We start from the raw sequence: 17,144 nt of genomic DNA on the forward strand, positions 1-17,144 counted from the left end.
TTCTAAAACAGGGACTAATTCCAGGAAGCTGCCAGTCACTCCTGTGGGGTTCAGATGACGGCGAATGATATTCGGGATCACTGACTGAGTGACTGAGTGACTGAGTGACTGAGTGACTGAGTGACTGAGTGACTGAGTGACTGACTGACTGACTGACTGACTGACTGACTGACTGACTGACTGACACTAGCTGTTTCCAGCTGACTTAAAAGCGTACCTGCCGCTTCAAAAGTTCGCCCTGAGGACAGAAAGAGGCCTAGATTCTGAACGTCATGAAGTTTCAGAATAACAGAAGATGGACAACGAGTAAGTACTCAATCCACAGGACGTGGTGTCTACAGAGAAAGTCATAAACGCCACCACAACCTTCACTGTATCATTTCAAAATTAAATTTTTATACACCGTTTCCTCAATTCTAAGCCTCACAAGAACACTTACTTTTTTTCAGAAGACTTATTCATGATCTAAAAAAAATTCGTAAATACATTCAAATAACGACAAAAAAATTGTATCTGTTGCTCATCAGACAGATATGTCTCGACCTGAAAAGTCATTAGAATTGTCATGTAACTAAAATTTTCAATTCAGTTACTCAGGTTCTCCATATCAGAGTTCTTTCATGCCTAAAACTTATATGTTGTTACAATTAATAAAAAAACTAATATGGTATACGCTTAATACGAGTATATTGCCACGTGACTGACTATAGACGGGGTTTGGACTGGGAACTGGATATATTGAACACTTACAGAATGTAACTACGACAGTCTCACTGAATTACACACACCAAAGATCACTGTAACTACAGCATGCATAATGTCTTTTCAGTTCACAATGTCTTTACCAGTCGCCGCCTGGCGACAGATCCCAACAATGTCCTCTGCTTCCGTGTTCACCTTCTTACCGGCTGGCGACTGTCTTGCAACTACCTCCTACTACTTTAACTGCCGTCTCTAGGCTCTCTCTAATCAAAGTCAAAGTTATGTTACGATCGATGGTCAGTCGGCCAGTCTGTTTTGGAATAAAGTGCCCATCTAGGGCTTAAGACCAGATCTTTTTTACTGTCAGACATTTGCGGGTTTGTTGATGTGGGACGCTCTCTCTGACGAGAGNATTACTGTCAGACATCTGCAGGTTTGTTGATGTGGGACGCTCTCTCTGACGAGAGGAGGGAACTGTCGTGTCGTTTGTCAGAATCACAGGCAAGAGTAGTAAGTCTGTTGTCAGTATGTACGATTTACATTTTGTATGTATATACAACATATATAAGGCCTCTGTCAGTCCATGCTCAGTACAGAAGATCATGCCCTATCATTAGTACTCTCTCTAATGACAACTGGCTCTCGTTATACGTGTATAGCGACGGCAGAAACCACACGGCGAAAACTCCTTCCAAAATCTCTTATATTGTTGTCTGCGTGTTTCTTACGACCATTATCTAGTAACGGCTGTTGTTCATAGAGCCATTACTTAGTAACGGCTGTTGCATAACTGCTTATTTCGCGGTCGTTGCGTAGCAATGGGTCTACAAGCCATAATATTAATGAACTATACTATACTTACTTTTATTAAACGTTATGTAAGTACTTAGCAATGAACGAACATTCTTGTAGAAACCTCAAGTGATCATACCAAGTGTACGTGTATTTTTTAGATGGAACCATGTTAGTGTATGCTGTAATTTTACGGTGTTTTCTAAGTTATATTATGTCACAATGTACTGCATCTGTACATAATCTACTGCAATGGAAACATATTGTGACGTGCCGCCAGGAAGGACGGACTGTAAGGCGTCCATTGCTGGTCAACGGCTAGCAATTTCTAGGCAACGAAATATAAACAGCCCGTTACCTAGTAAATCTCTTAAAAACAAGCGCGTTCACCCGGAGACGGAAGCCTAACAGTGGGGTTGCCAACGTTAGAAAGAGGTTAGCAATGCATATGTAACGAACTGTTTGAGACAGACATGTATTCCCGTAGTAACGAGAAAGTCGTTTACATGACAGCAGCGAAACTGAACATTCCGACAAGGTGGCCTCTATCCCCCCCGAGCACGTGATATAAGCAAAGAACAGGACCAAGTCATGGCGGCGGTCAAGCATACGGCCGTTCAAGTGACTAGACTGCCGTTGTAGCGAAAGCTACTAGAAACAGGGCATAATCTGCTGAACTGAGACTGGACTCAAAACTCAGTACAGCAGATTATGCCCTATTTCTAGTAGCTTTTATTAACATGTTTAACATTTAAAATGGAAATATCCTTTACATTATGACAAATGACTTATTACTACAGACAATGACTCTGACAAAAGACTCTGACGTCCCACAAAAACAAGACCGAAACAGTCAAACAGTAATAAATATCTGGTCATAAGCCCCAGATTTGCTTCGATTCCAAGACTGACTGACTGACTGACTGACTGACTGACCGTCAGTCGCAATGTGACTTTGACTTTGGACCAAGTCAATTCAGCTTTGGCGAGAGCAGAAGATAATCCAGTTTCGACAAGGGATTACAGAAGAGTCAAGACACTTCACCGAGATTAGCGGTGCAAGAGCAGCACCACTGAAGAGGAAACGTCTGAAGGCGCCATAAGTGCGAGTGTAACCAACAAACAGACCCGTGTAACCCGAGACCCATCGTTTCTTGTCGCGCTACCTAGGAAACACGCGACAATATTGTCTTTTCTCATAGCCGCGTATATTTGACCATGCTTTTCTGAAGGCAAGCTATGCAGACAGGATGACACAACAGCGAAGCCACGTAATGACTGCTTGGCACGACGGGTGCCTGCAGTTAGAGCAGTTACAGAAGCTGCCCAATAACAGAAATGAGATCAGCTTCTCTTGAAGCCAAGGCAAGTGGGTGTCTTGGCACCACAACATGTCCCGTCCTCATGTTGCGGATGCAGGGGATGAACTCCAGATGTGACATACATGTCCCCGCAAAACGTACGCGAATTACGGAATTTTATATAAGGTGTCACTTAGACGGAATCCTTGGAGCGACCCAAACACTGCAAAAGGGTTGAAACTTAGAATGTTAAGATTCCCTAAAGGCCAGATTCACGGAAAAGAGTTACAGAGCGGAAGTGAGATTTACTGGGAGTGCAGGCGGTGACATGGAACAGGGGTGACACTGAGGCAGCAGACGATTATAAGGTTCTTCTACGGAAATGGGAAAGTTGATAATTAATTAGAGACAGGATGTTTCGTCATTCTGCTATCAAAAAAATTGTTTATGAAATGGATGGAGGACGTACCTAGTAAAGACGGCAGAAAAGATAAAGTTCTCACAAGACAGCCTGAAGGCTAGAGACCACTTAAAAGTCCTAATCGCAGGCAGTAGGGTAATATTCTTGCATGTCTGCCGAAAGCATGAATTGTAAAGCCAGCAGAGACAGTTGTTACTAGGGAACGGCTCTGTATACATGTCCGTTGCTAGGCCATTGATTAGTAGCCGTCATATAATGACCGAAACAGACAATAGCGTAATGCTAGAAGATCTGTTGGAAGCGGTGTTTTCTGTGCGGTCCGGTCCGAGGTTATACAATATGAACCAGATACCATTACTAGTCAAACCCGTGTGGAGATAAGGTCGAATACCTCCACTGTGACCCTGCGAGTCGTAGGAGGCGATGAAAAGCAAGTCCCAAATCTGAAACAGTAAAATATGGTCGCAAGTCCAAGTGACTCGGACCCGAGAAAGACTGCACTGGCAAGGGCCAGCAGCGTATACGAAAGACAGACCCGTCCTCTCGTCAGAGAGGGCGCCCACAAAACAAGACTGTAACTGTCAAACAGTAATAAATATCTGGTCATGAGCCCCGGATATGACTCTTCACAAAGATTTACTGACTGACTGACCGTCAGTCGCAATGTGCCTTTGTCTTGGACTTGATTACCAGTCAGTCGAGAGTCTGCAGACGGTTGAGGGTAGCAGTAGCTGAGGCCGAGGCCAGTTCGGGAGCCCAGAGAAAGTGGAACGTCCGCTGTTTGAAACCGCTACCAAGTAACGTTTGGTGAAGCCCGTAACGGAGAACAGTAGTTTTGCGTGATGGTGAGATGCAAAGTGTAGTCACGAGTTGTTTAAGCGTTCAATAAGTGGGATTACCAATCCAAAACCTGTCCATAATCACTCCTCTATGTTATAGTGTATTGAAACATATCCCGAAGTTCTAACATTTTAACTGGAGAGGCAATACGAGGTGGAACGATAGGGATTTGGAAGACAGTTGTTGAGGCTTTACCCAGGCACTTATTTCGAGGGACTGAGAATTTCCATGAAAACCTCAGTTACGATAGCCACTGTCCTTTGCATGTGTACGCATGTCGGGGTCGTACAAATTGCTTCATTGTGTTTGTTAAGCTAACACGAACAGCACAGGAAATCTGGTAATTTTTTCTCATTATGTGTTCGTGCGTGTCGGCTACGATAAGGGCACCAATATATATAGGGGCAGGCCCGTGCCATCAGACATAACCGCAAGAACGTCAAGTCACACTGACCACTGCTGTAAATCTGTCGCAGACGAAGACACCCGCTGAAATATTTTGGTGGGTATTATACAGTATAGAAGTGGTGGTTGTGGTGGTGGTGGTGGTGGTGGCAATGGTAGTAGTAGTAGTAGTAGTAGTAGTAGTAGTAGTAGTAGTACAAAAAAAAAGCATGTGGTTTTTCAGCATTTTTAGTCATACAGGAAATAAATGTATATGTGTTTAATTATAACGCACATAATTCAGACTACGTCAGCAAAAAAGTATTAATATCACAAGAGCTCAATTCAAACAACATAGTATTAATATTTATGTAACCAAATAGCATAAAATGCACAGAAACAAATCAAGACAACGAAGAAATTTATAACTTGTACTCATGTTATATTTTAGCGTCCTGTTGCACTGATTTAAGTCCATGATTTATTTAATCCGTCTTGCAGTGCATACACTCATTTAACTCCTCTCCCTCGCACTACATGTTTCGGCATAATAATGCCATCTTCAGGTGCTTATCTATCCACGTCAAACCAGTTCATTGCATGCCATGTTCACGCATTAAAATAACTAAAATATGTATCTATCATATACATTGTCAAACGTTAAANAATCATTAACTTGTACTCTTTGCCGATGTACTGTCTTCGCTCGCTTGGAAACCGGGATCGTGGGTTCGAATCCCACTCAGGGCATGGATGTTTAGTTTTTGTGTGTGTACAGGTAGAGGCCTTGCGACGAGCTGATCACCCGCCCAAGGAGTCCTACCGAATGTGTTAGATCTAGAAAAAAACCCGAAGTGAACGGAGAAGTTCATGGAGGTAGGCCTAGGCCCACTGGGGCTGTAGTGCCAAGGAAAAAAAAACTCTTCGCTGAGTATAATTAGAATGATCAGGTCAAGGACGATGAGATGAGAAGGGCATGTAGCACGAATGGAGGAGACGAGGAATTCATATAGAATATTGGTGGGAAAGCCAGAAAGAAAGAGATCACTATGAAGACGAAGACTAAGTAGGTGGTTAATATTAAAATAAATCTTCGAGAGATAGGCTCGGGTGGTATGGACTGGATTGAGTTGGCTCAGGATAGGGACCAGTGGAGGACTCTTGTGAACACGGTAATGGACCTCTGGGTTCCAGAGAATGTTGGGAAGTTTCTGAGTAGCTGAACAACTGGCGGTTTCTCAAGAACAGCTCAGCTGCATGACGTTAGTTCGATCCTACAGACCATATGTAATAGCCTACTGATTCGCATAATCCGTGACAAATTAAAAATACCTGTCGTTAAGAACTTCAACCTGAAAATTTTACCTGAAATGTATCCCAAGAGTTTCAGCGGCATACAGCACAGTTAAACTAAAAAATCCTCATGTCTCTAGGAGACCTCTGAGCAAAATTAGAGAACAATTTCCCGCCCAAGTAGTTTCCAATGCCTCTGGTAGATGGGGGAAATATCAGGTACCGACGGCCGACCTCGTTGGCTGAACGGGGCTGATAGCACGCACCACTACCGGTAGGGTATGGCGACAGTAGAAATTAAAGGGGGANGGAGAAACCCACCCCTCTAATAATAATAATAATAATAATAATAATAATAATAATAATAATAATAATAAATAAATAAACTAAAAAACCCGAAGCTGCACACAACAAAACGCACCCAGGCTCCAACAGAGAGCAACCACGGTCGAAATTAAATCAAAATTAAATTTAATGATAATTGACAGTGTACATTCTGCAACGTCTGTTCGAGTTAAGACTAACGGATACATAAAGTCCGGCTATTAACTCGCCCTTAAATAGAAAAATCTACGTGCATTGTCATTAGCCGAAATGCACTTAAATAATTCAAGTCTGTGTGACACTTGTTTAGGTTCATGAAGTGCAGCTAATTAATCTTCAATAGACATAGTAGCAGATGCTCCAAGAAAGCTTCCTTAAATCGATAAATAAGGAAGAAATGGCTAAGAATTTGGGAGACTGGCGCAATTTAAATTCTAAGTAACACTAAAACACCGACCTCTTCCGAACCACCTTATATGTTGTTATCTTCGTTTTAAAGGTGGTATCCACACAACAACCTTCCCTGACTTCGGTCAATGTTGTTGATTATGAGAGGAAATTACTGACAAAGTATTGTCACGTGTAGAAATAACTCTAGAAGGGGTTTTGGATTATATGTTACATGTATTCACCACTTTAACACACGACTCGTGATTACACTGAATTACAACGCCATCGATAATTTCTACACTTCACAAATCACTAAGGCTCATGCTAAGTGTTTTTCAAGTCGGCAGTGTCTTCACTAGACGTTTGCCAGTAACGGCTTCTAACAATGTTTATTCCTCTGCTTCCGTGCTCAAGTTCTCTCTGAATTCTTGCTCCAACATAGTTTTCTCTGTCCTCTGAACACCGACTAAGCTCGAAGTGAAAGTCAAAGTTGCTTTACGACTGGCCGTTTACCACCAATCAGTTAGTCTTGGTGTTAAGCCCCTTGAGACCCACGACCAGAAATATTTTTTCAACTGCACCGTTGCGGTCACAGTCCTTATGTAACATCCTCCCTGACGAGAAGATGGATTTCTCTTACGAATATGCTTGGCCTTTCGCGAAGTGTAAGTATCGAACATATAGCATATTATTGAAAATTCTTCCTTGTGCACTATATACAAATCCTCTGCCAGTACAGGCTTTGCAAAGCACATCATGCCTATCTTACGTATCTTATGCTACAACGGCAGCTTAGTCACTTGAACGGTCGTAAGATTGACCACCGACAATTCCACCGTGCAACAATATCAGGATTTGAAATTAAATCCTTTTTCTTCACCGCGTNNCACACCTTTCGCATGTTCAATTCGTCCATAACGATGCGATGCACAACGGCTTTTGGAATGTTCAGAGTATCGGCTAAGAACCGGACAGTCATTCGACGGTCAGTATTCAACAAATCACGCACACGAGTCACATTTTCATCTGTTTGGTTTGTTGATGGCCGTCCAGAGCGGGGGTCATCTTCCACTCCTTTCTGGCCCTCCTTAAACTTCTTCACCCACCTTGTAACTTTCACATATGATAGAGCAGACTCCCCGTAGGCTTGCTTAAGCAGTTCGTGAGTTTCGGCAGCTTTTCTGTTGAGCTTTGTGCAGAACTTGACCGCCCAACGTTGTTCGAAAGTATCCGACATCGCGCGCCGTGACGTGGTCACAAAACACAGGTGCATTAAATCAGCGATACTGACGCCTCCATGCTCGATCAGACTGACCTTGGGCGCGCTGTGAAGCTGAAGGCCTCCCCCCCGCAACCCAACCGGTTCCAGCGCGCTCCGACCAGTAGGAGCGCGGGAAAGAAATATATTTCATGACTTTTGGGACACACCTTGTATCTCGTGCCATGACAGCTTAGTCATTTGAACTGTCGTAAACTTGACCACCGCCAAGTTTAAGCCTCTTTTAATTTCTATAGCTGGCTTCGCCATGCCCTATACTAAGGACATGTTCATTCTCATGGTTTTGTATGACTTCTGCTTGTCGCCTGCACACTTTTGTTGGCCAAGCCCTAACCTTGTCACTTGCTTAGAACCCCTCGACACGGACCATGTAGAAAACACCCTTCCTCTGTTCCATGAGTGTCCGTTGCCGCGGGAACGTGTTTACCCAGCCGTTCCCTAGCAGGGGCCGTTTGTTCCTGCTTATTAAGAATCTTCCGCCTAGCAATGGATGTTGTTCCGTTGTTTGTACCGCAGCCGTTGCCTAAAAACGAAAGTTGTTTCAGAGCCGTTCGTTAGCAACGGCTATTTCTCTGGCTCAAGATTTCTTGCTTTGAGCAAATAAGCGACAGTATAATCAATTAGGTTGGACGGCACTGAAATTTGTGTTTAGAGAGTTAACGAAAGTTTGGTAAGGCTACTGGTAAGGGAAGTTGGCCGAAACGTTCTGCACGATATTCGCGGTAAGGATAAAGGAATTTGCAAACGTCAAGTCGATTCACTTTTAATGTTGATTGACTTGTACTCTCCTGTTTCTTGCACAAACACTACATCGAGTTAATTAATTATATTTAAATTTACGATAAATGCAATGTTTTCATTTAATACAGTAATTACATTTATTGAATTAATATTTATGTCATTTCAACAAATTAGTGAACAAAATTTAAGGAATTTAAATGGAAGCCTACAATTATTCTGCATGGATGATTTGGAATGTGGAGTTTGCAGAGAGAGCGTCCGTGCATTTCAAATGGTTGATGGGAAGTGGCTTACACATGCGCACGTCGCGAATTCAAAATGCGAGTTCTCCCCCGCGCGGATTCATACATGCCGTTTCATCTTTTATCGGGAAGTTGAACGAAGAATTGCGTCATAATGTTCCTTGCGTAGTTCTCTTCCGCAGCCAAAAGTGGTTTTTTCACTAACTTTGTAGGCTTGTCCAATTTTCTGTACCCGAAAGAAATTAATTTGTTGTGTCAGAACTCCGCATATGCCGGAGTTGCCAGAATTCAGAAATTTCAACACATGACCATACCGCCCAAGACGATGAAATACAAAATTGCAGAACCACAATGAAGTTTAACTAACATTAAGTTTAAAGTGCCTATAAACAAATATAAATAAATTTGTCGATCATTTAATTAATCAAAGTCTATCGAAAAGGTCCAGGATTGATCAGCGTAAAGGGAGAACATTGGAATGTAAATGTATGTGAGTTGAAGTCGGTCGGCCAGGTAAACTGCTGCTGGTCCTCGCAAGCACAGTCATTCTTGATTCCGGCTCCAGCGGGACTCACGACCCTATATTACTGTCTCACGACTCTGAGAGCAGTGGAACTGGAGTACATCAGCTCCTAGTATACAAATTGAGTTAGCGGCCTCTGTAGTCTAGGGATAACGTTCCCACCTCATGACTCAAGGTACGCGGGTTCAAAAACCCGGCGCAGGACGTGGAATTTTTAAGGGCGGAAAAATTCAGGGAACAAGTCCTCCGGGAGGGACTTTAAGCCGTGGGTCCCGTGTCGTAGATTTACGGCACGTAAAAGAACCTCATGTCTCTAGGAGACCTCTGAGCAAAATTATGCCAAGTTTCCCGCCCAACTAGTTTCCAATTCCCCCGGTAGATCGGGGAAGTATCAGGTACCACTGCCAGAGGAGGGGGGACCTCTCTGACAGAAAGGGACTAAAGCATTAAATACCACTGCCAAGTAGAGGGTAGAAACCTTGCTGGCAGAAAGGGACTAGGAACCCCTGCCAGAGGAGGGACGACCTCGCTGACAGAAAAAAGGGACTAACTATTAGATACTACTGCCAGTAAGAGGTTGGAACCTCGCTGGCAGAAAGGAGCTGATAGTAATCACCGGTACCGGTAGGGTATGGAGACAGTAGAAATTAAAGGGGGACGCACAATGGACCAGTAACCGGTCTAAGTGCATGGGGAAACCCGCCCCCTCAATACGGAATACGGAATACAAATTGAATTTATCAGGAACATGGATTTGAACAGAAACAACGTCACAGTTTATTCAGAGTCAGACCTACGCTTAACTCGATACACAATAAGTTGGATTTGTGGTTCTCAAAGCGATGACAAAGCAGAACATGTTCTTCCAGGCTGTGACACCGCGTAGCTAGACAGGAGTCCACCGCCTTTAGGAGGAATATATATGCTAGTGTCACGTGTCCGGGGTTCCTTAATAAATAACTGCGGATTCTGGATTTGACCGTTGGGTTTATTCGACGTTGCTAACACGATTACATCCGGTTACAATAACTCACACGTTCATCTCCTGGATACCGAATCTCTTGCTGTTGTCTGCATTTTGCACCTCCGGTCTACTGGACCCTCCTCTCGCTTCTTTGTTCTGTTCTGTCCACGAATGCACTGCTTGGCCTACAGACTATGGGACACCGAATCGAGCAGTTAGTCCCTCCGTTGTCATGGAAACGACACCTCTGTTGTGCAAGAAACGTCTGTCTACGTTGCTTAGGAGAGGCCTGTTCAGGAGTCGCTACCTGTGCAATGGATTCACATGTCACACTACCGTTTTCAGGATCGAGAAATAGGCCTATCAAGATTCTATAAAAAAACCCAAAATACTTAACAAACAATATACCATTCTGCGAGTTACCGTGCACTTGAGGCAGTCGTTCTCAGCAATAAAGGCATTATGTCATCTGAGGAAAATTTGTTAATATATCTCGTAAACATATACGCAATTCTTTAACTACAAAAACAAAAATATTGGAGGCAGAAATATATTTCTGTGCAAGAAACCCATCACTTTTACGTCACTTGGGTCAGTACTTTATGGAACCGAGTGACTATTTTGACGCCCCCACGTACAAAAACCTACGCTTCATCCGAAGCGTGGGGTTGCTGAAGGAATAATTAAAAAGGGGGAAGCACAGTAGACCACTGAGGTCGCGGTGCAAGGGCCGAGAAGACCTACCCCTCATATATTCTATTCTATTCTAGCCCATCACTTCGATAACAGAAAACAGAACACTGATAATCGTAACATTAAAAAAATATTTCCATATTAATACTCTAGACAAGACACCATATAATTAAGCAGAAGACTTGTCTCTTGTTTGTGACCTAATACATAACTTAAATACATAAATACACGTACGTACGTGAACACTCATCTCACCTTTACATTACTTTTTTATATATTCATTAAATAATATACAACTTTGGGCCGTCAGAAATAGAACATATATACGTACTTATTACATTTGTGATAAATTAGGCAAAACATGAGTTGTAATAGAAAATGATGACTATTTTCAGATCACTGGTGCTCCAGTCCGGTCTCAAGATGAGAGCTATGCTATGCCTCCTGTTGGTCGCCGTTGTGCTTACCGCTCAGGTAAATAAGCAACAAAATGTCCAACACTATGAATTCTGAACACAAAGTTGACCATATACTGCTACCACGCCAATATATCTTACGTCATACTCGAGGACCCCGGCTGTCACTAATTCGGTAGGCTGGAGTCTTAACATATTATGTCAAGCTATGCGTTGCCTTCTGAAATGGCAAATGTGCAATGCAGATTCCGTATGAAGATGTAAGAGTCAATCACAGTTAATCATAACTCTTCATTACAAAGACTTTGGCCTGTGCCCATTCAGAATTAATTAATTATTTGAATCCTATACACAGTCGGTGCCGGTCACGGTAGCCAAGCGGTCTAAGGCATGCACTGTCTTCGCTCGCTCGGAAGCCGAGATCGTGGGTTCGAATCCCACTCAGAGCATGGGTCTTTGTGTGCGTTTTTCTGCGTTTGTGTACAGGTAGAGGCCTTGCGACGAGCTGATCACCCGCCCAAGGGGTCCTACCGAATGTGTAAGATCTAGAAAAACCGAAGTGAACGGAGAAGTTCATGGAGGTAGGCCTAGGCCCACTGGGGCTGTAGTGCCAAGGGAAAAAAAAATACACAGTCGGTAGGACTCCTTTGAAGGATTAATACCTCCACACACACAGTGCAACACAAACAGAGAGCACAGCAACAGACATTCATGCTTCGAGTTTAATTCGAACCCACGATCCCAGTGTTTGAGCGGGCCAACACCGCTTTAGACCGTGCGGGCACCGTGATCTGCATTACCCAGACTTAAAAAAGGATAATAAATGCTATCCGGAGATTAATAGAGCGCAGCACAAGACACGGGATGTAGACAGAGGAGCAGAGTGAGACGGTAGCTCGTTGCACTTGAACATTCTGCTTACACAGGCGAACACGAAAAGTGCTTAAATTTCTGAACGATGTCTCCTCCTGTTTCAGAACTTGGTGACGGCTGCTGTCGCTCTCAGGAAACAACCTCCGAGTCCTTTATGGAAATGAGCACAAATTCCTTCCGTTCAAAAGAGCATATATATCACATGTATTTGATTTTCTACAGAAAAAAGGCAAGTACAAAGATGCTGTTCACATTTTGTAGTATATTATTACACTCACTACGATAGCCTGGAAAAGATATACGTAAGCTTTGTGCAACAGTTGTTTAATTATTTCATATTGTCACAATTTATGATGTGGGGCTATGGACGGGGTTTTGGATTACTGAATTTATTGACCACTTACAGGTCGTACTACAAATAGCTATAACTCACTCACTCGTGGAACTGAAGCTTTCTTGAAAAGCCGCAAATTGTGCAGCTCTTCAAGAATTTCCAGCATTTTATGGAACCCGAAGGTTCATTTCCGTGTTCATAAGAGCCCTCCACTGGCCCCTATCCTGAGCCAGATCAATCTAATCCATACCATCCTATACTACCTCTCCGTTATAATATTAACCACGTACCAACGTATTGGCCTTCCCATTGGTCTCTTTCCTTCTGACTTTCCCACCCATATCCTATATGCATTCCTCTTCGCCCCATTCGCGCTATATTCCCTGCAAATTTCATCCTCCTTGACTTGATCAATCTAATTACACTTGGAGAAGAGTACAAGTTATGAAGCTCCTCATTATGCAGTTTTCGCCAACCTCCTGTCACTTCATCTCTCTTCGGTCCAAATATTCTCCTCAACACCCTGTTCTCAAACACCCTCAGTCTATGTTCCTCCCGTAATGTCAGAGAACAAGTTTCACATCCATACAGAACCACAGGCAAAATTATAGTTTTGTACGTATATTCTAATTTTTATGTTTTTGGACAGCAGACGAGAAGACAAAAGGTTCTGGACTGAATGGTAGCAAGCACTACCCGTGTTCAATCGCCTCTTGATTTCCTCATGAATCTGGTTTTGTTTTCTTGCAGTCGTTCTCAAATATCTGAACTGTGCCACATTTTCAAAACATCTGTTTTCTATCGTTATGTCATGATTTTGCCCTGCATTTTGGTGACGAGACAGCAACGTATACTTAGTTTTCTCTGTGTTTACTTCTGTGCCAACTTTCTTACTTCCGTCAATTAAAGTTTGTGTTTTTTTCTTTATGGTATCTACATTATCACCCAGTAGATTCACATCATCGGCATGTGCCAATAGCTGATGTGTCCCATTTAATTTCAGTCAAATCTGGTTTTCCTGCATCTTCCTAATGGCATATTCTAAAGCAAAGTTGAAAAGGAGTGGCGATAAAGCATCTCCTTGTTTTAGACCATTCTGGATAGGAAAATTATCAGACAAATGTTAACCTATATGGAGTTTACCTTACGTTTCGTTTATACATATTTTTATCAGCCTAACTAGTTTCAGACGTACCCAAAACTCTATCAGAATACTGTACAATACTTCACTCCTAACTGAATCGTAGGTTTTCTTAAAGTCTATAAATAGCTGATGTACTGTCTCATTGTACTCCCATTTTTCCTCCAATATCTGACGAATGGAAAAGATCTGATCAGTAGTTGATCTGTTACGTCGAAACCCACACTGATGATCACCAATAATTTCATCTATGTATGGACTTAACCTTGAGAGAAGAATACTGGATGAAATTTTGTATGAAGTTGATAGCAACGATATCCCACGATAATCACTACAGCCAGTTTTATCACCCTTCTTGTGAAGTGGTACAATAATAGACTCCTTCCACGGATCAGACAATTTTTCCTTATTCCAAATAGAAATAATTAGCTTACGGATCTTAGAATATAATATTTCACCTCGTGCTTGAATCACTATAACACTATCGCTATTTCCATAATTTACATTTCACAAGAACACGCTGTCTGGTGTTCTCAGTCTTTTCCTTGACGTTTTCTTGAAACTGTTTCAACAATGGCTATTCCTCTGCCCCCGGCTCAAGTCCTTTCTTCACAGACACCCGTATAGAGCTGACTACTCTTTGTCCCTTCCTTAGGTCTCGGCACGGACCACATAGAAAACACCGCTCTTCTATTTTTGTGTTCGTGTCTGTTGCTGCGGGAACGTATTTGCCGACCCGTTCCCCATAAATGGCCCAGGTATATCCGCTCATCTCGCGGTCGTTGCATAGCAACAGCTGTACACGCTACAATGGAACCCAGTAACTCTGTTGTGATGACGTAACAACCACGTCTCCATGACAATGTCGCGACCTCAGTGATGTTTTAGACACAGTATACTTGATAGAAAATGGGAGCTAACGACTGCACTCGCAGTGGTTTAAATAAGGAAGCAGAGAACAATTTTCAATACTGTCCTTTCAGAGGATATTGCAGGTGAGCTGAACGAGTTTCTTGTGTGATTTCAGATCGCTGGCATGTCGGGACCTACTGACGCCTAATTGGTTGATATTAACATACCCAACTTTAAGTGTAATGAATGGATACTAATAAAAAATACATAAGAAAGAACACCTTCGGTCACATAACAGCGAGGGTATAACTCCCACTGAGTGCAGCTAGTTTAATATAAACGTTCCATCTTCCGGGATATAACGCCATGTAGTCCGCTGGGAGTCATCCGACGTTTCGGAGGAAGAGGTCGCTTCTATCTTCAGAGTCGAAAACCAAGCCAACCAAGGAACCAGAGTGAAACATGTACTACTATTTCTCCGTAGTATTGGCTACCCATTCTGATGATGGTGACGGACACATATAAAAGGTTTACTTTATATTAAACCAGCTGCACTCGAAGGACCTTGATACTTTTTCACCTACAAAATATATAATTAAATTATGTGCATAAGGCCAGAATGGCGTATATATATGACATTTGCCGAAGTGGTGTATCTAATGATAGTGATCTTTCAAACGAAACACATCCGATGTCAAGATAGAGTCAACTCAGAACATAACTTTAATTTTTAGCCAGTTTTTAGAGCAGATAATGCAATAAGCCGTGAAAAGGCGTCTCCTGAACTCCGAAATGAAGGGCAGGAAGTTGAGGATTTGAGAGGATTAAACTCCCATGAAAGCACACACACACACACACACACTGGTATTTACAAAGAAGGATTCTTAAGTACACTGCATCAACTACAACCGTAATATTATAATCTCTCTGGTCTTCATACGAGGAAGTTGAAGTTAGACGAGCGTTTTCAAGGATCATTGTGACAAAATGAGAGAAAACCAAGAGGTAAATTTTATTCGCATTGCTTATGGAATATTACACCCTCAGAAAACAAACAAAAATAATTCCGTGGCCTGAAGTCCGCAAACGAACTATACCGACCGAGCGACCGTTGCTTGTCGGCGAACTTAGTGCCAACTTTTGCGGATAGAGGGTGTCGCGTTGTCAGGGCAACAGATCCCCACGGCCGTTAATCTCGATTTCATAGACCGGAGCCGCTGTTTCTTTGAACTATCTATTTAATTATCCTCATGAGGCTGAGTGGACTCCGTTCCATATCCACTACTTCTCAGAAAATATGGTAGTGCCGGTAATCGAACCCGGACCTCTGAACCTGTAGCCAGGAACTCTGACCACTAGACCACAGAGGCGGTCGCATAAACTACCTGCATATGCAATAAATATCGCTATATTAACTGATATCCTGACTGACGTAGGCTTATCTCATGGTGGATATAAGTCTCAACATACAAGTTTCAACAATACCAACATTCTATGCGAAATTTTTGCCTTCCGGGAAGTGAATTTTGAGCAGCGCTCTTATTCCTTGTAGTCACGCCGAAAGCACATCACAGTAAAACCTCTGTCTGCTGTATGAAGTCTATGGACGGGTCAGTTTCCGTACTTCCGCTCACCATTTATACCGACTTCCGCTGCCACTTATTGTAGACACCAGGCACACAACGGAAAAGAAAAGTTCCATAACGATAAGTACAATTTCGCCTTAAACCCGACCGTCTGTTCTTCTGCATCGCCCGAACCGAGAGCCCACTTGCTCGGTCTGCATGAGGGGAGTGACATTTCTTCATCTCTGAAACGATACAAAGAAAAAAAAAAGAAAAAAAGAAAAGGGCCTTATCCCGAACAACGTCAATCCGATTCAATATATTACAGAGCGTTTCCTTCAACTCCTTTTCCGCTATGCAACCCGGTGTCCACATATCTCGAGACGATACCGAGACATCCATCAATTTCAAAATAAATCCACATTATTAAATCGATTCCATTCACAGAAATCGAGTTTACTGCGAGTACTACCGATGAAAGTGGCCGTGCGGTCTGCGGCATTAAATGTCTTTCCCTTCTGAAACACTAGGATCGCAAGTTCGAATCCCACTCTACGCATGGATGTCTGTCCACGTGTCTTCTGTATAGATAGGGGCCGTGCGACAGGGCTGATCCCCCGTCGAAGGAGTCTCACTAACTGACTGTTAGATCTAAATAGTTCGACACTGATTATGATGGGAAACATTAGCAACGGTTTCAGAAACAGAAAATTTGGTAACGTGTAAGAGCACAGAATGCACAAAAATGCGAACAACATTAATATTATGTAATTTTTGAGGTTTTCACGGCGATGACTACATTAATATTCTCATAAACAATCTCTGTTTTTCTGTTTTGAAAAATCGTGACACGCAAACAAATTGAGCTAGCCACATGAGGTTTGCAGCAGATTATAGTGAAACTCTGGAAGTATTTTTACTGACCTCAGTAGACTTCGACGTGGGCTCCCTTGGTAGCACGGAGAACGTCCAGACGATACTCGAGCCCTCGTCCTAATACATGTCTTCAGGTCATCAAGCCCGTTAACTGGTGTTTGGAACACACTGCTCTTGACATAACTCCACAGGAAAAAA

The 17,144-nt window shown here is 42.7% G+C and overlaps 1 protein-coding gene and 1 long non-coding RNA gene across 5 annotated transcripts in view; one reads left to right on the top strand and one right to left on the bottom strand.

Moving 5' to 3' along the window:
* Window positions 1-17,144, bottom strand: part of LOC111871965 (gamma-1-syntrophin) — an 89,162-nt gene that overhangs the window by 59,220 nt on the left and 12,798 nt on the right. The gene's annotated exons all lie outside the window — the stretch shown is intronic.
* LOC111871967 lies at window positions 4,486-12,401 on the top strand. The gene is made up of 3 exons (XR_002844142.2): window positions 4,486-4,558; window positions 11,285-11,363; window positions 12,283-12,401. It is a non-coding gene; the product is annotated as an uncharacterized LOC111871967 (long non-coding RNA).

The sequence above is a fragment of the Cryptotermes secundus genome, unplaced genomic scaffold (assembly GCF_002891405.2).
Source record: "Cryptotermes secundus unplaced genomic scaffold, Csec_1.0 scaffold137, whole genome shotgun sequence".
NCBI classification, from domain to species: Eukaryota; Metazoa; Arthropoda; class Insecta; order Blattodea; family Kalotermitidae; genus Cryptotermes; species Cryptotermes secundus.